General features: G+C 44.0%; 1 protein-coding gene across 1 annotated transcript in view; it reads right to left on the reverse strand.

Annotated features, from left to right (window-relative positions):
• Positions 1-24557, reverse strand: part of grm3 (glutamate metabotropic receptor 3) — a 52557-nt gene that overhangs the window by 19784 nt on the left and 8216 nt on the right. Inside the window, exons 2-3 of the mRNA XM_036976052.2 lie at positions 4110-4175; positions 1-97 (exon numbers count right to left, since the gene is read on the reverse strand). The exon at positions 1-97 is cut by the window's left edge and continues 530 nt beyond it. The gene's annotated coding sequence lies outside the window, so the exon portion shown is untranslated. The remainder of the gene's footprint in view (positions 98-4109; positions 4176-24557) is intronic.

The following is a 24557-nucleotide window of genomic DNA, read 5'->3' on the forward strand; positions in this document are numbered from 1 at the left end:
CACAGTAGCTGCTGGTCTGTTTGTGGTCCATCGAATGGTCAAGGAGAGTTCAACTGGACCACACATGAAGGAGCACACGGTCTAGACATCAGACCTTCTAGAGGAGAGGAGAGGAGAGAGAAAGAGGAGGGGGGGGTGCAGAACAACAAGAGATAAGGCTAAACAACTCATCTCAAAGCAGCTCTATGTATCTACTGTACAAGTGACAAACTCCATGTTTTGTGCTGACATCAAATATGTTAGAGTTATGTTCGAGTTTTCTGAGAGTTATGGGAGACTTTTGGGGTATTGTTAACAAGAGCTGACAGTAATGTCTACTTCACAGCCAGTCAGACCATGACTAAAAGGATAGGAGACGGTTTGGAGAATGCCTCTCTCTCTCGCTCTCTCACTCTCTCCCTCTCTCATCCTCTTTCTGTCTCCCCCCTCTCTCAGCTTCTTTCCCAAATCTCTCTCTACTGCAGCAAACTCTATTACTCTTCTCCCTGCGCAATGCTGTGTGTGCCTGCGTGTGCGTGCATGTGTGTAGGTGTATGTGTGTAGGTGTATGTGTTTAGGTGTATATGTGTATGTGTGTAGGTGTTTGTGTATGTGTGTAGGTGTGTAGGTATGTGTGTAGGTGTATGTGTGTAGGTGTATGTGTTTAGGTGTATGTGTGTAGGTGTATGTGTATAGGTGCATGTGTTCAGGTGTATGTGTGTATGTGTATATGTGTAGGTGTATTTGTGTAGGTGTATGTGCATAGGTGTTTCTGCCTGTGGCTGTTTTAGGATAAGTCTGTTCAGATAGCTGATAGGGTCAGGGTTCAGAGCCCAGGGTTCAGATGCCACTGCTCTGGAACTCTTCCTGAATCTGAACTCTGTTTCAATGATTCCTCACTCGCCCATGCCTTACACTCTGACTGTTTGTGTGTGCTCCCACATACCTGCCTCCACTGACGCAGACACAGCACATTTTTTGTGAGACTGTGTGTGTGTGTGTGTCTGTGTGAGTGCCCAAACTGATGCTAAGTCCTCAACTAAAGCTCCCTTTCTGTTTCCCTAAGCCCAGAACATGCCTATCTACCCAGCAGAACGAATACCACTGTCTCTTCACAACCAACAATCTAATTCTATTCCACTGAACCCCCTGAAATAATGCCTTACAACACATACGTTCCAACAACACAACAGAGAGAGAGAGAGGGATAGAGATAGGGAGAGAGGTTCACTATGTATGATCTGAGTGCTTTCTTCTGTCCTATCAGTGTGTGTGTGTGTGTGTGTGTGTGTGTGTGTGTGTGTGTGTGTGTGTGTGTGTGTGTGTGTGTGTGTGTGTATTGTCATGACGTTGGCCTGAGAGGGAGGTTTATGACCCCCATAAATACCTTTCCCCTTTTTTCTCTCTCTACTCTACCGATGTGACTATTGAAAATCCCTTTGTTAACATTGAGAGAGAGGCTGGTGACATCAAATGATGGGAAACGGAACCATATGTCGGTAATCCAACCAGTTGAAAATATGCTATGGGACTTAATCAGTTCAGTTCAGTTGATGTCTGAGACATGATTACTGATGATAGGATGACATAAACTGTATCTTGAAAGGTCTACACATTATAGTTATCAGATTCACATAGAAGTGTAGTGCAATTTAAATGTTTAAATATGAAACTATTTGTGAAATATTAAATGTAATTTAGTTTCTTAATGAGAGAACGGTTTGTCATAGAGTAAACTCTGCCAACTCAGTGGCCCCGCCCATGTGAACAGACAGTGGTTGTAAACTATGAGACACGGCCCTCTCTCCCAATCCTATATAAGCCCCTTGACTAAAATGTAACTTCCTGTTCCAAGGACGTGTGGACTGGCAGTCCCCTCGTTGAAAGGACAAAGACCACCCACAGAATTAAGCCAACCTCAGCAAGAACCTGACAAAATTAGCATTGAATTTCAATGTGAAGGTGACGACCGACACGCCAGAAGGAAGAATTTCAGCATGAGTTTAAAGCATGGCAAGTTGGTATGAACTTTGAACTCTTATTCACTAAAGAAGTGATACCTCCTAGCCGTTGCGTTAGCGCAGCAACAGTAAACGTGGGCTAGGAAAGGATGGAGGACGTATCCAGTCTGACACACACAACGATACTACAACGTATCAAGTTTACCACCAGAGACAATCTTCAGAGGACCAGAGATCCATGCTGGACCATCCGGTCTCCCATCTACGAACAATCTACCGAAGCGCAGTTCAGAGTAAATATGTATTGCATTCTCCTTTTTCAAATGGGCGGTAATTTAGAATGCATAAGATACTGTATTTACGATAGCATAGCTGCCAAGGCCCAATAGAGACATAGTTTCTCCCTTTGTTCCTCAGTCTTCCCGCTCTTTCATTCAAACCCAACCCCCTGTCCTTTGTGTAACCAGGCGTCATGTCGGCTCTGTCCACCAGGGAAGTTTTCTTTATGACATCATTTGTAATCAATGTATGATCCATTCTGTGTAGATGTAATTCTGTGTGATTATTTAGGTATTTAGTAAATAAATAATTAAACCAAATTTTGTATTGCTGATTAAACTTGTTAGCCAGGGTTTGTGAAGATAACCAAGAATTTACAACGTTCAGATGAGACTAAACAAGGTGACGATTAAATATTGACTGCTATTGATGTAAAAGACTACTAGGTCTTTAAGAGTTTATTCGGAAGATAACAGCTCTATAAACATTATTTTGTGGTGCGACCGACTTTCTAGTTAATTATTTATCTGATTAGCTTAATCAGGTAGTATTAATTACAGAGAAATTATTTTATAGAATAGCATGTCATCTCACTTAATCGGGCATAGCTAAAGACACGACAGTATGTATGTGTGTCAGCATGTAGGCGGATGAAAGATTCTCTGAGATGCAGTCAGCTCTGAGCTCAGATACTCCAATAGGCTGTTGCTGTGCATACACTCTAGTCTGTTACTAACTCTGCTATGTTTAACACAATGTACTCCTTCTATAGTATACTGTAGGTAGTCCCAAACAGTAGGTTCATTACTGTAGGTTGTCTCATCAATGGGGTTATTCTGCAGCTAGTTAGGAGTTTATCCCCCACTAGGTTCTGTACTGATGAAAGATTCAAGCGATCTTTTCCAAGATGACATCACGCGACAAGGAAAAGTGTGTGTGTGTTCGTGTGTGTGATTCAAGAGCAGTGAAAATTGACAGGATTATTCTTGCAGGGGCGAAAATGTGCCCTGAGTTAACTTTACGATCAGTCTCCCACCCAACCCCCCTATAGACTGTTAACTCCTATGAACTTCCCACTCTACAGAAGAGAAATCTTATCTAAATAACATGAACATACTGTCCTGAGAGAGAACTCACCACCCCTTCTCTTCTTTTTCTTTCTCTCTCTCTCTCTCTCTCTCTCTCTCTCTCTCTCTACCTCTCCCTCTCCCTATTTCCCCCTCCCTCTCTCCCTCTTTCCCCCTCTCCCTCCTTTTCTCCCTTTATCTCTCTCTTTATGTCACAGCCCTGCACCACAACTTGGTTGACCAGCGTTTTGATGAGCACCATGTTTTATTTTGTCTCCTCTATCACTCCTCTCCTATCTCCTCTTTTTTTTCCTTTACTACTCTGCTGCCTCTTTCCTTTCTTCTCTCTCTTCTATCTCTTCTTTTCCATCTGCTGTCCAGTGTGACTCTCAGTCTCTGGAGAGAAAGACCACATAGAGAACAGATATAGCCCATTGTGGTCTTTTTCGTGTACGTATGTGTTTTCGGTGCAGATAGCGTTGGAGACTAGCAGCCGTTCACCCAGGGCCTTTCTTTAACAGCATGCTGTAATCTAATTGGCAGTTCATAAAATTCATGTTCAACTGATAAGTCAAATAATAATATCTTAAAACATTCCTATACTACACGCACATACAAAAATACACACATCACACGCATACACACATTACGCACATACACACATCACACACACCGCATTCTTACACTAGCCAGCTCTTGGTTGGCTTATGATGACATGTATCTGATAAATAATGTCGTGCTGTAATGTGTTCCATTGAGAATGTAGGTTATGGTGTCTGAAAACCACACCATAACATTCCCCCTAAATCGTGCAGTATCTTACCTGACAAGAACCAGACAAGACAAAGAGCTTCTGGGTCATGGTACATAGCTACATCACCAGAGAAACCTAGAGAGGTAGAGATAGAGAATGGGTCAGCAAACAAACAACGTTTAGGGACACGCACATGCCGACGCCCACGCCCACAACATCCAGTTAGTCTTGGTTACATGGTTCACAAATTGGACAAGGAGAAAAAGAGGGAAGAGACAAAAGGAACATGAATGAACGGTAAAGATGGAGAGTAGCAGATCTCTACCCTGATGTAGACTGTTAGCGTGTTACCGAGAGACTAATCATGACCTGAACTTACAGCCTAAAGGTCACCTGCTACATTATCTTTCACTCTCCTCCCCTTTCTCTATCTCTACGCTCTTTCTTTCTCCTCCTGCTCACCCTCTCTCTCCTATCTATCCCCTCTGTCCTTTCCTCCTTAAGCTGTGACTATGTTACACACACAAGACAATAGATATTCCATTCTTGTCAAATGTGTGCTCTGCTCACACCTACAGTACTTGCAATGCGTAAAACACTTAAGCTCATCACAGCGCAGGGGACACCAAGAGACACGAGCGCAACTAAAAAAAAATATTTAGTTTATAATCAGCTTCACACTGCACTTCCACAAAATGTGGAACCAGTTTTTCTCTCCCATCCCTCTCCAATAGGCAGGGTTGTTGATAATGACACGCACCCTGCAGAGAGAGGACATGCAGGGTCGATGGACCACAGTAATCACCCCTCTACACTGTGTGTGTGTTTATCTGTGTTTATCTCTTGTCTGTCCAAAAGCTCCACCATTGGTGTGAGAGAGCTACAGACCTCTCATTACAGGGTCACACACGAGCAGAGCCCTTTTCTGTTTCCCTTACTTTCTGTGTGGATCTCTCTATACTTGACTCTGTCTCTCTCTTCCTCACTCCATCTCTCTATGAAGCATATACATAAACGGTGCACACCATGCAGGATTTTCCACAGAAAACATCAAGATGCCGTGCCTGCTTGTGTGCGCGTGTGTATGTGTGCGTGGGTAAGCATGTGGGTAAGCATGTGTGTAAGTTTGGTTTTCCAGAAACACTCCTCACACTCCTACCTATGTGTTGGGTAAGATGGACAGTTCATTTGTTATTTACAGAGTGTGTTTTAGGGTAGGAAGAATTGTTGTTCCGTAAATAGAGAGGTACAACTAAACACACACCAGCACCCTACACACAGGCCTAAGATGATTCAACAAAACCCTGGTCTAAAGACTACAAAAAGTACTAGGAGTATATTATGTATATACTCCTAGTATATATACAGCGTACAGAGGCCCATTATCAGCAACCATCACTCCTGTGTTCCAATGGCAAGTTGTGTTAGCTAATCCAAGTTTATCATTTTAAAAGGCTAATTTATCATTAGAAAACCCTTTTGCAATTATGTTAGCACAGCTGAAAACTGTTGTCCTAATAAGCAATAAAACGGGCCTTCTTTAGACTAGTTGAGTATCTGGAGCATCAGCATTTGTAGGTTCGATTACAGGCTCAAAATGGCCAGAAACAAAGTATTTTCTTCTGAAACTCGTCAGTCTACTCTTGTTCTGAAAAATGATTGACAAGTAACTAAAGATCTGGTACAACTCTGTATACTACTCCCTTAACAGAACAGTGCAAACTGCTTTTCTTTCAAAAAGGACATTTCTAAGTGACTCCAAACTATTGAGTTACACCCCCTCTTTGCACTCAAAACAGCTTCAATTTTTCGGGGCATTGACTCTCCAAGATGTCAAAGGCGTTCCACAGAGATGTGGGCCCATGTTGACTCCAATGCTTCCCACGTTGTGTCAAGTTGGCTGGACGTTCTTTGGGTGGTGGACCATTCTTGATACACACATGAAACTGTTGAGCGTAAAACAACCAGCAGCGTTGCAGTTCTTGACACACTCAAATGGGCGCACCTGGCACCTACTGCCATACCCTGTTCAAAGGCACTTACATATTTTGTCTTGCCCATTCACTCTCTGATGGCACATGTACACAATCCATGCCTCAATTGTCTCAATGCTTAAAAATCCATCTTTAACCTGTCTCCTCCCCATAAACTACAATAAGGGATCATACCTTTCACCTGGATTCGCCTGGTTAGTCTAGCTCATAGAAAAAGCAGGTGTTACTAATTTTTTGTACATTCCAGACCATCCTGTCCTGTTCTGTCCCTAACAGCTCTATTCAGAATTGAGATAAGTGCACTGATCTCAGTCATTCAGGTAAATCATTCATTGATGTCAATGGGAGACTTGGGAGGAAATGTGGGTTAAGTGCGTGGATCTCAAGTCAGAATACCGTCCTAACCATGTTGCGATTGCAAAAATCTGCCAGAAATGTAGTAGTGTATCAAATAAAACGTTATTGGTCACATACACGTGTTTAGCAGATGTTATTGCGGGTGTAGCGAAATGCTTGTGTCTCTAGCTCCAACAGTTCCCTTACTATCTAACAAATAATAGCTAACAATTTCACAACATATACCCAATACACAAAAATGTAAGTAAAGGAATGGAATTAAGAATATAAATATTTATGGACAAGCAATGTCAGAGCAGAATGGAGTTGAAGTTACTAGCCTTCCATTTATTAAAGTGGTCAGTGATTTCAAGTCCATGTATATAGGCAGCAGCCTCTAATGTGCTAGTGATGGCTATTTAACAGTCTGATGGCCTTGAGATAGAATCTGTTTTTCAGTCTCTCTGTCCCAGCTTTGATGCACAAGTACTGACCACGCCTTCTGGATGATAGCGGGGTGAACAGGGAATGGCTCGGGTGGTTGTTGTCCCTGATGATCTGTTTGGCCTTCCTGTGACATCGGGTGCTCTAGGCGTCCTGTAGGGTAGGTAATTTGGTGATGAATTGTGCAGACCGCACCACCCTCTGGAGAGCCCTGCGGTTGCAGGCAGTGCAATTGCCGTACCAGCCCGACAGGATGCTCTCAATTGAGCATCTGTAAAAGTTTGTGAGGATTTTAGGTGCCAAGCAACATTTCTTCAGCCTCCTGAGGTTGAAGAGGCGCTGCTGCACCATCTTCACCACACTATCTGTGTGGGTGGACCATTTCAGTTTGTCAGTGATGTGTACGCCGAGGAACTTGAAGTTTTCCTCCTTCTCCAGTGCGGTCCCGTCGATGTGGATAGGGGGGTGCTCCCTCTGCTGCAAAGATCATTGTGCTGTTTCGGATCATGTCCAGGTGTGTCTGTTAAAATATGTGTTCTGTTTTGACTTTGGACAACCAAGTGAGGGTCTAGTATTTATTGAATAGATCTAATAAACAACATGATGAAGGCAATGGTTCTACTTTTAGCAATAAATTAGCTTTTTAAATGTTTTATTCCATTGTCTTCCAAGTGTTATTCAATTTCCTCCTTCAGTTTACTTCTCAATTCATGCACCTTGGTTGGAAAGCTTGGTAGCGGCAGTGATCCCTTCCCTTTGCAGCAGATCTGTTCAACTCAAAGCTGGCTGTTGCTTCAGACAATGAGAGATCTGACAGAGCTAGTGACTCGATGATAGATACTGCTGCTACCAATGCACTAGAGGTAGCATGGTATCAGATTAGTCTAATACGGGTTAATACCTATAATGTGCATCTTTTATCACCATTAATCCATCCTAGTCAATAATCAATCATGTGTTCTCTGGTCCTTAATGACCTGCTGACCCCTACACAGAGCAGGGCTAATTATAGTAACGATCAGGCCTCACGGTCAGCGCCCTGCGGGTCACAGGTCATAGCCAGAGAATTAGAACTTATAGAATGGAGTCAGCTCTAACATTCATGTGCCCACTAAAAGCCTATTTAGTGTTATGGTTGTTTTGAATGAGAATGTCTGTTCTATGATTAGTAATTATATGGTTGGGTAACAATGGATGCCAATGTGTACATAGTTATTTTTTTCTTCTCCATACTAGTTCAGCACCATAAAGGGGTTACTGTGAATTTGACAGTAGCTTACAATCAGCTCAGTGGCAAGTAAAGTTCTGTATTTCATATTACAGTACACCTACTGTAATATAAATACGGTATCAAAAAAAGTACTGCGTAATGACAACAGTACATTACCGTAAAACTGAATTATGCTGTTAAAAAAGTAAATGCTACCATAATCAGAATGAATGAATTAATGGATGAATGAAATTGAGGGGAGGTGTTTGTATTTCACAGTATCTTACCGTAATTACAAGGATTTGTCACGCCCTGACCTTAGAGAGCCTTTTAATGTCTCTATTTGGTTTGGTCAGGGTGTGATTTGAGGTGGAAATTCTATGTTTTGTTATCTATGATTTTGTATTTCTATGTTTTAGCCGGGTATGGTTCTCAATCAGGGACAGCTGTCCAGTCAGCCTCCAGAGACGGCCTCCAGCCCGGGGCCCCAGCGATGAGGGTCCCATCCAGGTGCCCGCAGCGACGAGGGTACCATCCCGGGGCCCCCAGCGATGAGGGTCCCATCCCAGGGCCCGCAGCGACGAGGGTACTCATCCCGGGGCCCCCAGCAACGAGGGTGCCCATCCCGGGGCCCCCAGTGACGAGGGTGTCTATCCCGGGGCCCCCAGTGACGAGGGTGCCCAGTCCCCGCTCCACCTCTGGCTCACTCCGCTTTGATGACGCCTCTGGTGTGGGGAACCTCACCGCCGCCCCCGGACTGGGCACCCTCGTTGTGGGCCCCGGACTATGACCCGTCTCTGTAGTAGCACTTTGCTTGATGCATAGTGAGGACACTGACTATGTGAAGGGTTCACTCCTGGGGTGAGAGGGAGGGGTGCTGGCGGCTGGAGAGATCATTGTTGGCTATTACTCCAAGAAGAGTTGCCTGCTAGTGCCCTGACTGTGTGTGTGTGTGTGTCCTGCATTTCTGCTAGGCTTAATGTGTCTCTGTAACATTCACACCACTCTGTCGAAGAAACAGAGTAACTACAATCCACTGCTGCTACATGTAGGTCACCACATAACAACACACAAACACACACACACACACATTGCCATTACCCTTAGTATTTATCTATTTATTATAACCTGGGTGGTTCGAGCCCTGAATGTTGATTGGCTGACATCCGTGGTATATCAGACCGTATACCAAGGGTATCATAAAACATTCATTTTTACTGTTCTTATTACGTTGGTAAACATTTTATAATAGCAATAAGGCATCTCAGGGGTTTGGGGTATATGGCAAATATACCACGGCTAAGGGCTGTGTCCAGGCACTCCGCGTAGAAGGTACCTGCACTGACCTGTATATACTACCACTCCAGTACCCCTGCATATTGAATAAGGTACTGGCACTGACCTGTATATACTACCACTTCTGTACCCCTGCATATTGAATAAGGTACTGGCACTGACCTGTATATACTACCACTCCAGTACCCCTGCATATTGAATAAGGTACTGGCACTGACCTGTATATACTACCACTCCTGTACCCCTGCATATTGAATAAGGTACTGGCACTGACCTGTATATACTACCACTCCAGTACCCCTGCATATTGAATAAGGTACTGGCACTGACCTGTATACAGTGGGGCAAAAAAAGTATTTAGTCAGCCACCAATTGTGCAAGTTCTCCCACTTAAAAAGATGAGAGAGGCCTGTAATTTTCATCATAGGTACACTTCAACTATGACAGACAAAATGAGGGGGAAAAATCCAGACAATCACATTGTAGGATTTTTAATGAATTTTTTTGCAATACTTTGTTATATACCCTTTGTAGGCAATGACAGAGGTCAAACGTTTTCTGTAAGTCTTCACAAGGTTTTCACACACTGTTGCTGGTATTTTGGCCCATTCCTCCATGCAGATCTCCTCTAGAGCAGTGATGTTTTGGGGCTGTTGCTGGGCAATACGGACTTTCAACTCCCTCCAAAGATTTTCTATGGGGTTGAGATCTGGAGACTGGCTAGGCCACTCCAGGACCTTGAAATGCTTCTTACAAAGCCACTCCTTCGTTGCCCGGGCGGTGTGTTTGGGATCATTGTCATGCTGAAAGACCCAGCCACGTTTCATCTTCAATGCCCTTGCTGATGGAAGTAGGTTTTCACTCAAAATCTCACGATACATGACCCCATTCATTATTTCCTTTACACGGATCAGTCGTCCTGGTCCCTTTGCAGAAAAACAGTCCCAAAGCATGATGTTTCCACCCCCATGCTTCATAGTAGGTATGGTGTTCTTTGCATGCAACTCAACATTCTTTGTCCTCCAAACACGATGAGTTGAGTTTTTACCAAAAAGCTCTATTTTGGTTTCATCTGACCATATGACATTCTCCCAATCTTCTCCTGGATCATCCAAATGCTCTCTAGCAAACTTCAGATGGGCCTGGACATGTACTGGCTTAAGCAGGGGGACATGTCTCGCACTGCAGGATTTGAGTCCCTGGCGGCGTAGTGTGTTACTGATGGTAGGCTTTGTTACTTTGGTCCCAGCTCTCTGCAGGTCATTCACTAGGTCCCCCCATGTGGTTCTGGGATTTTTGCTCACCGTTCTTGTGATCATTTTGACCCCACGGGGTGAGATCTTGCGTGGAGCCCCAGAACGAGGGAGATTATCAGTGGTCTTGTATGCCTTCCATTTCCTAATAATTGCTCCTACATTTGATTTCTTCAAACCAAGCTGCTTACCTATTGCAGATTCAGTCTTCCCAGCCTGGTGCAGGTCTACAATTTTGTTTCTGGTGTCCTTTGACAGCTCTTTGGTCTTGGCCATAGTGGAGTTTGTAGTGTGACTGTTTGAGATTGTGGACAGATGTCTTTTATACTGATAACAAGTTCAAACAGGTGCCATTAATACAGGTAACGAGTGGAGGACAGAGGAGCCTCTTAAAGAAGAAGTTACAGGTCTGTGAGAGCCAGAAATCTTGCTTGTTTGTAGGTGACCAAATACTTATTTTCCACCATAATTTGCTAATAAATTCATTAGAAATCCTACAATGTGATTTTCTGGATTTTTTTTTCTCATTTTGTCTGTCATAGTTGAAGTGTACCTATGATGAAAATTACAGGCCTCTCTCATATTTTTAAGTGGGAGAACTTGCACAATTGGTGGCTGACTAAATACTTCTTTGCCCCACTGTATACTACCACTACAGTACCCCTGCATATTGACTACGGTACTGGCACTGACCTGTATATACAACCACTCCAGTACCCCTGCATATTGACTAAGGTACTGGCACTGACCTGTATATACAACCACTCCAGTACCCCTGCATATTGAATAAGGTACTGGCACTGACCTGTATATACAACCACTCCAGTACCCCTGCATATTGAATAAGGTACTGGCACTGACCTGTATATACAACCACTCCAGTACCCCTGCATATTGAATTAGGTACTGGCACTGACCTGTGAAGGGTTCCCTTCATCTAGTCAGTGTCCTCACTATGCATCAAGCAAAGTCACCTACAGTGACGGGTCATAGTGGTGTATAGACACCCCAGCTTAAAATATACAGTCTGTGAATTCCACTGATTATTTATGTAGGCCTATTTTGTCTTGCACTTGTATTGGAAAAAACGATGTACTTATTGGCACCCACGTTCCCTATGCGTATAATTACTCATCATAGAATAGACATTAATTCGAAACAACCATAACACTAAACAGGCCTTTATTGCAACACAATATTGGGTACATGGATGTTAGAGCTGATTCCATTCAATTAGTTCTAATTTTCTGGCTATGACCTGTGACACGCAGGGCGCTGAATGTGCGGCCTGATCTTTACTCTAACAAGCCCTGCTCTGTGTAGGGGTCAGCAGGGCGTTAAGGACCACAAAACACATGATTGATTCTTGATTAGGATGGATCAATGGTGATGAATTATGCACATTATAACTCTTAACCCTTATTAGACTAATCTAATAACAGATAACCTCTAGTGCAGTACAGGCAACTTTGATGGGGGTGGGCGCCACAAAACATCGGAACTCATTATGAGGGTCCGCAGATGCTCGCGGGTCTGCGTATACACATCCATACCCCCCCCCCCCCCCCCCCCCCCACACACACACACACAGCGAGGAAAATATATATATATTCTATGCAATTCTGTACATTTTGCCATGGGGCGGAGAGAAGATTCAGTAATTTTATAACACATTTAATGCCATTCTTCTCATTTTGCTGTCGGCAGAGACATTTTGTTTAACGTTACATTTACATAAGTATTCAGACCCTTTACACAGTACTTAGTTGAAGCACCTTTGGCAGCATTTACAGCCTCAAATCTTCTTGGGTATGCCACCACAAGCTCGGCACACCTGCATTTGGGGAGTTTCTCCCATACTTCTCTGAAGATCCTCTCAAACACTGCACAGCTATTTTCAGGTCTCTCCAGAGATGTTCGATCGGGTTCAAGTCCGGGCTCAGGCTGGGCCACTCAAGGATATTCAGAGACTTGTCCCGAAGCCACTCCTGCAGTGTCTTGGCTGCGTGCTTAGGGTCGTTGTCCTATCGGAAGATCAGACTGGGGCAAAGGTTTAAGTCCTGAGCGCTCTGGAGCAGGTTTTCATCAAGGATCTCTATGTACTTTGCTCCGTTCAACTTTCCCTCGATCCTGACTAGTCTCCCAGTCCCTGCTGCTGATAAACATCCCAAAGCATGATGCTGCCACCACCATGATTCACTGTAGGGATGGTGCCAGGTTTCCTCCAGATGTGACGCTTGGCATTCAGGCCAAAGAGTTCAATCTTGGTTTCATCAGACCAGAGAATCTTTTTTCTCATGGCCTGAGAGTCCTTTAGGTGCCTTTTAACAAACTCCAAGTGGGCTGTCATGTGTCTTTTACTGAGGAGTGGCTTCTGTCTGGACACTCTACCATATTGGCCTGATTGGTGGAGTGCTGCAGAGATGGTTGTCCTTCTGGAAGGTTCTCCCATCTCCACAGAGGAACTCTGTCAGAGTAACCATCAGGTTCTTGGTCACCTCCCTGACCAAGGTCCTTCTCCCATGATTGCTCAGTTTGACTGGGCGGCCAGCTCTAGGATGAGTATTGGTGGCTCCAAACTTTTTCCATTTAAGAATGATGGAGGCCACTTTGTTCTTGGGGACCTTCAATGTTGCAGAAATGTTTTGGTACTCTTCCTCAGACCTGTGCCTTGACACAATCCTGTCTCGGAGCGGAGCCAGCCTATAGGGAGGAGGTCAGAGACCTTGCAGTGTGGTGCCAGGATAAAAACCTCTCCCTCAACGTGATCAAGACAAAGGAGTTGATTGTTGACTACAGGAAAATAATGACCGAGCACAGCCCCATTACTCATCGATGGAGCTGTAGTGGTGCAGGTTGAGAGCTTCATGTTCCTTGGTATCCACATCACCAACAAACTATTATGGTCCAAACACACCAAGACTGTTGTGAAGAGGGCAGTCTCCCCCCTCTTTTCAGTCTCCCCCCTCAGGAGACTGAAAAGATTTGGTATGGGTCTTCAGATCCTCAAAAAGTTCTACAGCTGCACCATTGAGAGCATTCTAGTCATAGACTGTTGTCTCTGCTACCGCACGGCAAGTGGTACCGGAGCTCCAAGACTAGGTCCAAAAGGCTTCTTAACAGCTTCTACCCCCAAGCCATAAGACTCCTGAACAGCTAATCAAATGACTATTTGCATTGTCCCCCCCACCCATATTTTTACACTGCTGCTACTCTCTGTATATTTATCTATGCATAGTCACTTTACACCTACCTACCTACCTCTCTACCTCCCTACCTACCTCCCTCCCTACCTACCTACCTACCACATATTACCTCAATTACCTCAACTAACCTTTGCCCCGGCACATTGACCCTGTACAGGTACCTCCTGTATACAGCCTCGCTACTGTTATTTCATTGTTGCTCTTTAATTATTTGTTATTTAGTTAGTCGAGTAGCAGCAGTGTATAAACAAATGGGGGGGGGGGGGGGGGGGGGTAGAATTGTTCAGCAGTCTTTTGGCTTGTGGGAAGAAGTTGCTAAGGAGCCTTTTGGTCCTAGACTTAGTACTGTTTGCCATGCGGTAGCAGAGAGAAAGGTATATGACTAGGGTGACTGGAGCCTTTGATCATTTTCTGGGCCTTCCTCTGACACCGCCTATTGTACAGGTCCTGGATGGTAGGAGCTTGGCCCCAGTGATGTATTGGGCCATATAAATGCCTATGTAAGAATGCTGTACATGCTCTTCACTAAACTCAGGGCCCTGGGTCTGAACCCCTCCCTGTGCAACTGGGTCATGGACTTTCTGACGGGCTGACCGCAACTGGTGAAGGTAGGCAACAACAGCTCTACCACGCTGATCCTCAACACGGTGGCCCCACAAAGGTGCGTGCTTAGCCCCCTCCTGTACTCGCTGTTCACCCATGACTGAGTGACCACGCACGTCTCCAATTAAATCACCAACTTTGTTGACGACACAACAGTGGTAGGCCTTATTACAAACAAGGATGAGACAACCTACAGGGAGGAAGTGAGTGTCCTGATCATTTCAGTAACGGGTGCAATAAGTCTACAAAACGATTGGTTTAGTTTAGAAAAATGTATGTTATTTAACTTTGTGTAGCAGAAGATAAATGTATTGATTAATGAATCAATCAGTACACATGCAAAAACATAGACATTGACAGTATGCAGCTGAATGTTTATTTATTTTTCTTAATTCCATTCTTTTACTTTTAGATTTGTGTGTATTGTTGTGAATTGTTTTTACATACTACTGCACAATTAGATACTACTGCACCGTTGGAGCTAGGAACACAAGAATTTCGCCATACCCACAATAACATCTGCTAAATATGTGTATGTGACCAATAAAATTTGACTTAACTTTGATTTGAACTCCGCTTGGTTGCTAATGACCTGAATTTCCTACTACGCTACCAGGTCTGTGGGCATGACAGAGATTGGCCACAATTTAATGGCCAGAATACAGTTCTGCACTTTTCTAAATCAAGTCAATAATTGTTTGATTACCAGACAACACCAACGCAAAAATAGCAGTGCTCAGGGACATTCGATGTAAAGTGAGCAAAATGCTTTGGGGATTTGAACTCGTACATTTTTCGGCAGAAGTGCATTAATGTTTCCGCAGTGCCACCAGGTACGTCATTATTACCAAGAACATATATCCACACGCTCAAAATTAGGGTACGGTTAGGGTACAATGTTGTTCCCTTGGAAACAAAAAGGTCAAATAAACACATAAGGTATCTTCAGAGGTACACATACAGTAGGAAGTCACATGGTACTGGTCAGGTCCTCCAGGGTACATGTACGGATAGACTATTATAATGGTACATTTTTCTATCCAATATTTTGCATGTAATGTACAATCATCACTACGCTTTGGAATGTAGGTGGGGGCAATGTACCGGTAGGGTTCAGTAGCATATTTGGGGGCATGGTCTAATACATGTGTATTTGTGCCAAGTGTCATTGGAGGTGTTGTACCAGTTTAAGTGGTTGATGGTTATGTTATCAAAGTTTGAGCAACTGTTTTAATATGGTAAGTTTTACAATCGTAAGTGAATTTGATGTTAATGAGCAGAACTGTTGAGATGTTACTGTGCATTTCACAGTAACTCAATAGTTAGTTAGTTTCATGGAAGTTGTGAATTCTGTGTTACTGAATTGGCCACCAGTTGTCAGTATGTTATTGTAAAATTAACAATAGGCAGTAACTGCTACTAACTCACTGGCAACTGATTGCCAACAGCATAACTGGCAACCTAACTGTTAGTAAGTTGTTGTAAAATGCACAGTAGCATACTTGCAACTCGCTGCCAGTAGCTCAATATCTTCAATTAACTTTTCTGGTTAAAATAAAGTTTATAACATTAGGTGACAACTATTATGCATTATTTGTGGTGACTACACTTGGGACCCAGCCTCACTTGTCATCAACCTCTAGGTTGGCAGCAAACTGACCTTCCTACCACACCATCAGGTGAGCATGACAAAGATCAGCCACAGTAAGTTACTGTGAATTTTATAATAACTAGCAAGTTGACAGTAAGTTATTGAAAGTTAAACATGAACTTCATGATGACCAACTGCCATTAAGTCACAGGAAAATATACAGTTATCTTAACAGTGAAGCTCTTGATTGTCACAACCTCTTACAAAGACTGTATAACTGGGAGTGGACAAACAAGGTGCTCAATCTACATCAACATAATGATGAAACCAGATCAACTGGTACAACACTTCCACTAACGGTTGGCACAATTATTTTTTACAACAAAGACCAGCTTGGTCTGCCAGCATTACATTAGTTAGTTTCATGGAAGTTGTGAATTCTGTGTTACTGAATTGGCCACCAGTTGTCAGTATGTTATTGTAAAATTAACAATAGGCAGTAACTGCTACTAACTCACTGGCAACTGATTGCCAACAGCATAACTGGCAACCTAACTGTTAGTAAGTTGTTGTAAAATGCACAGTAGCATACTTGCAACTCGCTGCCAGTAGCTCAATATCTTCAATTAACTTTTCTGGTTAAAATAAAGTTTATAACGTTAGGTGACAACTATTATGCATTATTTGTGGTGACTACACTTGGGACCCAGCCTCACTTGTCATCAACCTCTAGGTTGGCAGCAAACTGACCTTCCTACCACACCATCAGGTGAGCATGACAAAGATCAGCCACAGTAAGTTACTGTGAATTTTATAATAACTAGCAAGTTGACAGTAAGTTATTGAAAGTTAAACATGAACTTCATGATGACCAACTGCCATTAAGTCACAGGAAAATATACAGTTATCTTAACAGTGAAGCTCTTGATTGTCACAACCTCTTACAAAGACTGTATAACTGGGAGTGGACAAACAAGGTGCTCAATCTACATCAACATAATGATGAAACCACATCAACTGGTACAACACTTCCACTAACGGTTGGCACAATTATTTTTTACAACAAAGACCAGCTTGGTCTGCCAGCATTACCAGCTAGACCATACTGGTCAGACCAGCTTGACCAGCATCCAACTGGCACTGACCAACATAGACCAGTATGAACCAGCTTGAAATTTATGCTAATCTATACTGTTTCTTTCCCTTAGCTTTTTTGCTATTTCCCTTTTCACCTACTCATTGCTTCTAAAGTGCAACAGATGTTACATGCCCTGTGTCCGGTGCGAGCCTACATTACGTATGTATGTTGAATGGACCTGGGATATCCGGTTATGCCTTTCTTATTTTTTGCTATGGATATCCGGTTATGCTTTTTGTCTGTTTTGTAATCCAGCTCGTGTCAGGGCGCTCTCTAAGCAGCGTCTCTCCCACTGTGGATTGTGGAGGCATATAGCAGTGAGAAGAAAGGGTTACTTATCACTCCACTAGGGGTCTGGCAGAGTCTGGAGAGTTGTTAAAAAGGGGAATGGAATCACTTTAGGAAGTACATTTAGGCAAAGAGATGTATTCAATCCACTAATACAATAAACATAAAAACATCTCTATATTTTTATTTGAGCTATGGTCAGTGCCATTTAAATTGCCATAGTAACGACTGATGCCAGTGCTTCACTGGCAGGAATCAGCAAATTGTCTGTGGTATTGAGTTTTTGCGCGGAGAGTAAATCGAAGAGAGTGAGGTTAGGTGCGGACAACGAAGATGGCAACAACAAGTAATAATTCAAACATGAAATGTTTGGCTGTATGAATTGGCTCAAAACAAATCCCCCAGTAAACTACCATTGGCTGCCCAAGGACCCACAACTTGTGAAGAAGTGGCTCCATGTCCTGAAGAGAAAGGTTGGCCCAGCTCGAGCTACGTTGAAGCACTCTGGTTGCGCCTCCATTTGAGATTCCGAGGGTTTTGGTATAGGGGTTACTGACCAACCATCATCAACATAGATGACTTTGGAGTCAAGCAAAAGCGACTGAACGGAGGAGGCAACGCGAGTCCATGCAATGGAGCCTGAGGTAACGTTAACCGGTCATGACTGTTGTTGAATGGGCTAGCGTTAGACACTGGACAACTTTGTTGAATGGGCTAGCGTTAGACACTGGACAACTTTGTTGAATGGGCTAGTGTTAGACACTGGACAACTTTGTTGCAACTCTAGTTGAAGGTAACTAGCTAATTGTGTCTGAAGTGTTTTGTGTAACACCGTTAGCAAGCAACAACTGAAACTGCAACAAATTTTCTCTGTGTACCTTTGTTATTAGGTAGTTACAGTAGCTAGCTCCCACCTCAGATAGTCATGTTACTGTAATACATTGTTGACAGACTTGTTTTTATAGTGTTTTGTTAGTTCTACCTCATTTAGCTAAACTCAAGTTGACATAGCTAATGTTTCCTGAAAAATAAATGTCCCTGTATTTGCTGTGTGTGTGTGTGTGTGTGTGTGTGTGTGTGTGTGTGTGTGTGTGTGTGTGTGTGTGTGTGTGTGTGTGTGTGTGTGTGTGTGTGTGTGTGGACAAAGCATACAAGTCAGGTAACTTGTTAATGGCAATTCATGTATTTGGGTTCAGTTGTCTTAACAAAACGTTTGTTTGGTTTCAGGATGACATCTTCATCCATGAAGAAAATGTCATCGTGGAGGAAGTACAATCAAATCCATGTTGTTTCTAAGACTATTGGCTGGAGAAATCTAACCAATCTCAAATTCATAGACAGAGCTATAGATGCAACAACTGACCATCCATGAAATCAAACTTGTAATCTTGTTTCTATGATCTACCATTACCATGTACCTAGTTCGCTTTGGATAAAGGTGTCTGCTAAATGTTATATTAAAGCCTCCTTTGATTCTGCGAACTAGCTTCCCAATGTAGTTACCATTCCTTTCCAATAGATGGCAGCCAACGCTAGTTGAAGTCACTACTCTAGCGACAGGGACACGGGATTAGTGTGCGTTGAAAGTAGTTTTATCTTCAAAGCAAGTTTCTGGTTACGCTTGAACCTGTTGTTATAACATTAGTGGACAAGCTAACTAAGGTGATTGGGCTCTCGAGTGGCGAGTGTGCTCCCGATACACTGCATCTCAGTGCAAGAGGCATCACTACAGTCCCTGGTTCATATCCAACCGTAATTGGGAGTCCCATAGGGTGCTGCACACTTGGCCCAGTGTCATCTGGGTTTGACCAGGGTAGGCTGTCATTGTAAATAAGAATTTGTTCTTAACTGACTTTCCTAGTTAAATAAAGGTTATATGTAAACTAAGACTATTTTTACATAAGGCGCAGGCATTACTGTAGGTCTATGTCTTACAGCAGGCTAGATTTACCAAATTAACTGGTTTTATTCAAACTCAAACCCTATGTAAATGCCTTTGCTTCTGGGTATGCTGCCTTGTGGAAGAGAGATGACACACACAGGGAGGAAACACCGTACACCTCATCCAATTCCATAGGGTGAACTGGCGATAAACTGCCAGCCTGTATGCTCTGCAAACAAAATCAGAAGAAAAGTTAGTCTGATACCGAAACTAAATCACAATGTATTTATACTGAGCATGCCCCATTGTTGGTTAGAATAAGATTTCATGAATCATGATGCTGTCTATGATTCAAACACCGGTCATCTAATCAAAAGGTGAATGTGTTACCAATGTGCCAAACATATACGGTGGGGAGAACAAGTATTTGACAACCTGCAAAATTGGCAGTGTTTCCTACTTACAAAGCATGTAGAGGTCTGTAATTTTCTCATATGTACACTTCAACTGTGAGAGACGGAATCTAAAACAAAAATCCAGTAAATCACATTTTATGATTTTTAAGTAATTCATTTGCATTTTATTGAATGACATAAGTATTTGATCACCTGCCAACCAGTAAGAACACTCTACAGAGCTGGGCTCAATGGAAGAGTGGCCAGAAAAAAGCCATTGCTTGAAGAAATATAAGCAAACGCTTTTGGTGTTTGCCAAAAGGCATGTTGGAGACTCCCCAAACATATGGAAGAAGGTACTCTGGACAGATGAGACTAAAATTGAGCTTTCTGGCCATCAAGAAAAATGCTATATCTGGCACAAACCCAACACCTCTCATCACCCCGAGAACACCATGTTTTTCATTGGCAGGAACTGGGAAACTGGTCAGAATTGAAGGAATGATGGATGGCGCTAAGTACAGGGACATTCTTGAGGGAAACCTGTTTCAGTCTTCCAGACATTTGAGACTGGGATGGAGGTTCACCTTCCAGCAGGACAATTACCCTAAGCATACTGCTAAAGCAACACTTGAGTGGTTTAAGGGGAAACATTTAAATGTCTTAGAATGGCCTAGTCAAATCTCAGACCTCATTCCAATAGAGAATCTGTGGTATGACTTAAAAATTGGTGTACACCAGCAGTAACCCATCCAACTTGAAGGAGCTGGAGCAGTTTTGCCTTGAAGAATGGGAAAAAATCCCAGTGGCTAGATGTACCAAGCTTACAGAGACATACCCCAAAAGACGTGCAGCTGTAATTGCTGCAAAAGGTGGCTCTACAAAGTATTGGCAATGGGGAGGTGTATAGTTAAGCACGTTTTTATGTCTTATTTCTTGTTTGTTTCTCAAAATAAATACTTTGCATATTCTAAGTTGTTGTGTAAATCAAATGATACAAACCCCCAAAGATCTATTTTAATTCCAGGTTGTAAGGCAACAAAGTAGGAAAAATGCCAAGGGGCGTGAATACTTTCGCAATGCACTGTAAAAGTAGTAGAGGTCCAATGTCTGCAGTACATACCTATTCCCATTTTGGAATGTCCGGATGATGGATGCTATGGTGAAGTGACTCAGATTGGGCAGCACTCTCTGCCCAGCCTCTCTCAAGGTTAAACCACAGTTGACCACATGGTCCACTACAGTCTCACAAATTTCATCAGAGATTACTGTTCTTGCTCTTCCTCCACCTCTTTCTGCCAATTTGCTCCCATTGTTATCCAAACACAGAAGTGCTCACCTGTGACCTTTTTATTCACACCAAAGGTCTGATTGCAAAGTGAACATTTACGCAGTTAGTGTTTGCACATGTGAAGAGAGAAAGTGATCAATTGGTAATTGGGTTTAGTTTGTTGAACAGTGTTGCTTTTCATTTGCACACAAGAGATTTTAGTTGTGAAAGTTGTGCCACAGGTAGAGAATTGTGTGTTGTGTTTTGCCAAATGTTTGTTATAGAATTGCAATCTGAGTGTGAAGCAAAACATGTGCCAGTAGTATTGCAGATCTGATGTCTGGTTGTACTAAATTATTTACAGGTTGGGTCATTGTGCCTCATGGGCCAGTTTTAGTGTGTAAACAATTGAGAAAAACTGTAAATTGAAGGAATGAATCCGAGCCTCACACGTATCACCTGTTGAAGGCGAGGCTCCCACCAGTGAGGCGCAGACTTCATTGACCTTGTCAGGCGTGATTTTAATTCTGTCAAACATTGTTGTGAGAGTGTAACTCCCCATAGTATGTTCTACCTCATTTCCCTTCTTCAGGGAACAGTAGTTCATAATGATATGTTTTCAACACCTTTCAATACCTCATCTTGCGTGGATAACAGCACTCAGACTTTTAAAAAATGTTTTATGAATTGGAGAACACATTGGGAGGGATCTTAAACCATTCCCCCATACAGAATCCTTCCGGATTCAAGTCCGGACACTGAAATGGCCATTGCTAAATGATGATTTTGTGGCCAACTAACCATTTCTTTGTGGATTTTGATCGGTGCTTGGGGTTATTGTCTTGCTGTAAGATTCACTTACGGCCAAGTTTCAGCCTCCTGGCAGTGGCAACCAGGTTTTTGCTAAAGTTCATGATGCCGTTGACCTTAACTCTGAGCGGTTGTTTTGGGCCTTGTACAGGGCCCGTTGAGTTAGGGGATACAAATAGAATTTGAAAGCTACAGGCCTTGTCTTTTTGTAAATCAAACTCAAACCTTACTACTGGCAATGTCATAAGAATCTAAAATGGCTGTGTTCCAATTGGAATTTGCTCATGTTTGGAGCGCCACCATTAGGTAAATATTTTTTTTTATAATTTTGGAACGATAATTGGTGACATATTTTATCTCAAAACTAGTTTTAATCCCTTATTCCCCAACATCGGGACAATTGGGGGTGTCACATCTAATCCAATGCCCTCTACTGCTCATCCTGTGTCTCCTTGACCTGCCGTCACTCCCCCAGTACTCAATCCCTCTCCCCCTCTCTCTGTGTGTGTGATTGTGTGGGCGGAGACAGGTGTGCTGGAGTCAGAGCAGATCCCCACCAAGACCTCTATAAATACTCAGCCCTGCCACTTCCACACTGCCAGATCGTAATCTCTGCTCATTCTGCCCACTTTGACTCTGGTCCCTGTCTCCAGTTCCACGGCATCCTGCTACTCTGTCCTGGATTCCCCGCTCTCCTACTCCCTTTTATTCCCCTCCGGACCTGCTTACCCTGTCCCAACCCCTCTCGCTCCAGCCTCAGCCTCCCCACCTGGTTTCCTGCAAGCCACCCAAGCTTCCACTGGACGGCACTCGATCTCCCCCCTGTGTTTCAATAAATACCTTGTTTACTTCATCCCAGTCTCCTCATCTGAGTCTGCTCTTGGGTTCCCCTGTTCCACTCCGCGTAACAGTACGATCTGGCCCAAGAGATGAACCCAGCAGACTCAAATACTCACTACCAAACCCTCGCCGGTCAAGGCACCCTGCCCGAGCAACATAACCAAGCCCTGAAAACCCTTCTGGAGGACATCAAGGAGTTTTCACGGTGCCTGTCTGACCTACAGGACCAAACCTTCGCCGAGAGATCACAACCAGTCCCAAATCCTTCTTCTCCACTCCAGGAGCCATTTGTTCCAACTTCCGAGCGTTATGATGGCAACCTCGGAGCTATTGCCCTACAGTCACGCAGTATCCTTTTGCCAAACACCTGGAATTATTGTTGGGAGAGGTAGTGATTTAAGTCTTAGAAAATTGAACCAAGATATTATTTTTTAACCCTTTTGGTGCAATGTTCACTCATATTTGAGCAACAGTCCTACTCTTATGCTTGCAAACGGACAAGATTTCCTTCCTGATTGGCTGCCTCCATGGAGCAGCGATTTCCTGGGCCAAGGCGGTGTGGGAGAGACAGTCCCCATCTGCATCTCCTACTCCAGATTCACGGAGGAGATGAAGGTCTTCGACCACCCGATCTGCGGTAAGGATGCCGCTAATCGACTCCTGTCCCTCCGTCAAGGCTCTGCTTCAGTCCCTTGTCCTACTTCTCCGACTGCATCCCCTTCCAAGGCTCTCCCAGATCTGGAACCCATGCAGCTCGGCCGGGCCCGTCTCTCTCCAGAGGAGAGGCAGTGGCGAATCGGCGCTAGGAGCTGCCTATACTGTGGCCAGGTTGGTCACTTTGTCTCCACTTGTTCCCTGCATCCAGCAAGGAAAAGGGATATACTGTTGAGCCAAAGTGCCTGCCCATCTTCCCCCAGACTCCTGCTTGAAGGCAACATTGTGTGGCAGAGCCAGGCTTTCCCTCTGTCTGTTCTCATCGATCCAGGCGAGAGCTTCCTGGACCGAGGTGTTGTTACCCAGTTGGGCCTGGACACTGTCCCACTCCTATCACCTCTCGATGCCAACACTGTCAACGGACAGCTCCTCGCCCGTGTCTGTGAGAGAACCGTCCCTGTCATCCTGCGTCTCTCTGGAGAACACCAGGAAAAGATCAGTTTCAACATAATCGACTGTCCTCAATCTCCCCAGGTTCTTGGCCATCCAAGGTTGAAGCTACACAACCCACAGATTGGCTGGACCGCCGGTAGGGTAACCACTTGGAGTTAATTTTGTCACTCAAAATGTCTACATTCTGCCCTTGCCCCTGTCTTGTCTGTTCCCCAGTCCATTCCAGAACCTTCGGACCTGTCATCACTTCCTCCCATGTATCATGATCTAGCACCTGTGTTCAGGAAGCACCATGCCCTGTCGCTGCCGCCTCATCGGTCGTACGACTGTGCCATTGACCTCCAGCCTGGAACTCCTCTCCCCAGTAGCTGGTTGTTTAACCTCTCGCCCAGAGGACTACCAAGCCTGATGCCCTCTCCCGCCAGTTCACCACCGACAACACGGGTACAGAGCCGGAAGTCATTGTGCCATCCACCTGCATAGTTGCCGCCGTCGCCTGGGAGATCAAGTTCCGTATCCGCCAGGCTCAGCAGAACCAGCCTGACCCGTGAAACAGTCCTAGTAATGCTCTGTTTGTTCCTGATTGTGTTTGCTCTGATGTTTTTCAGTGGGGCCATTCTACCCACCTCCCCTGTCACCCTGGTATGAACCGGACCCTCGCCTTCCTGCGTCAGTGCTTTTGGTGGTCCACCATCGAGAGAGATGTCCGACAGTTTGTCTCAGCCTGTTCGTTTTGTGCCCGGAACAAAACCTACACTAAACCCACTTCCGGTCTGCCCCGCACTCTTTCCATATCCTGTTGCCCCTGGTCACACATAGCTCTGAACTTCGTCACTGGCCTTCCCCCATCTAAC

Source organism: Oncorhynchus mykiss, chromosome 1 (assembly GCF_057628025.1).
Source record: "Oncorhynchus mykiss isolate SJ-2025 chromosome 1, ASM5762802v1, whole genome shotgun sequence".
Taxonomy (NCBI): Eukaryota; Metazoa; Chordata; class Actinopteri; order Salmoniformes; family Salmonidae; genus Oncorhynchus; species Oncorhynchus mykiss.